Source organism: Octopus bimaculoides, chromosome 2 (genome assembly GCF_001194135.2).
Source record: "Octopus bimaculoides isolate UCB-OBI-ISO-001 chromosome 2, ASM119413v2, whole genome shotgun sequence".
Taxonomy (NCBI): Eukaryota; Metazoa; Mollusca; class Cephalopoda; order Octopoda; family Octopodidae; genus Octopus; species Octopus bimaculoides.
In genome coordinates, this window is record NC_068982.1 from 89,359,306 (window position 1) to 89,361,151 (window position 1,846).

The following is a 1,846-nucleotide window of genomic DNA, read 5'->3' on the forward strand; positions in this document are numbered from 1 at the left end:
CTGCCGTTACGTTCTGAACTCAAGTTCCGCCGAGGTCGACTTTACCATTCATCCTTTCGGGAACGATTAAATAAGTACCAGTTACGCACTGGGGTTGATGCAATCGACTTAATCCGTTTGTCTGCAATTGTTTGTCCCCTCTGTGTGTAGCCCCTTGTGGGCAGTAAAGAAATAAGAAACGTTAGCACGCCGGACGAAATGCTTAGCGGTATTTCGTCTGCCGTTACGTTCTGAGTTCAAATTCCGCCGAGGTTGACTTTGCCTTTCCTCCTTTCGGGGTCGATAAATTAAGTACCAGTTGTGCACTGAGGTCGATCTAATCGACCGACCCGCTCCCCAAAAATTTCGGGACTTGTGCCTAGAGTAGAAAAGAATATCACGTGCAGTTAAAATAGAAGGATGACTTGGACGATGATTATTGCTTAGCCGTCCAGTAGCTTTGTACTTCTGAATTACTTTGGCAACTGTGTTTGCGCTAATATGTATTCGTTTGCTAATTAACTTGTATCCTAAACCATTCTTGTGCAAATTAAAAATAATTTTCTTTAAATCATCAGACAATTCTTTTCCTTGTGGTGCCAACTTAATGACAATGAAGATTTCCACCACGGTACACAAATCGGAATTCCTGCAGATGCAATAACAATGACCAGTGCAAAAGTGCCAGGAGAAATAATTTATTAGAATTGAAATCATCAGCAATATCTGAATTTAGTAAAAAAAAGTGGACAAAATATTAAATATAGCAAATTTCCTTTAGGGTGTACATATTTTTGTAACGTTTGAAAATTAATATTTCGTTCATAACTTTGAAAATGTTTATTGTCTTGTGTTCCAAAATTATATAATGTTTGCATGCATAATATATTTATTCAGTATAAATTGCATTTGATTTCCTCTGCTATAATCAGAGTAATGGCAATTTTACTAAAATTCTTTTAGGAGTGTACATAGTTCTGTGAGATACTGTATAACTGTGTGTATATATATATATATATATATATATATATATATATATTATTTTGGTTAAAAGAGTTCCAACACTGTCTGTTTTTTTATGTTTTATTTATATTCCTGCAGAACCAATGTTGGGTATAGAATATGGAATATACAATATATAATATAATATACAATATATAATATGAAATAAAATAAAATGAAAATGGATGGCACCATGAAAGAAAGTATTGAATGTAGATGAAATATTGAGTGTTCAATATAAAGGATCAAATATATAAATATAAATATATAAAGGCGACTCGAGTTTCAGGGCTATTTCCCTTCGTCATGGCCGGTATGACAGACTTTAACATATATATATATACATATGTATGTGTGTGTGTATGTATGTATGTATGTATGTATGTATGTATGTATGTATAAGAAAATGATATTGGCAAAAGAATTAACCATTATCTAATAATCTTCATTAGCTTACAGTTGTTTCTGTTATAAAATACAATGGATTCAATGATCATTTGTTCCTTTGTCATCTCGTTTTCTTATGTGTGTATGTGTATATATATATATATATTATTTTATTTAAAAGAGTTCCAACTCTGTCAGTTTTTTATGTTTAATTTATATTCTTGTAAAATTAATGTGGGATATAGAATATGGAATATATAATATATAATATAAGAATGGATGGTACAATGAAATGAAGTATTGAATGACTTATTGAATATATAGAATATGTCTTATTGAATATAAGAAATATTAAGTGTTCAATATAAAGAATTAAATATATAAATGCGAATACGTATTTTCAATACCTTGTGGTATTCATCGTGACCTATATCTGACAGACTGTAACAGACAGTCTGTCAGATATAGGTCACGATGA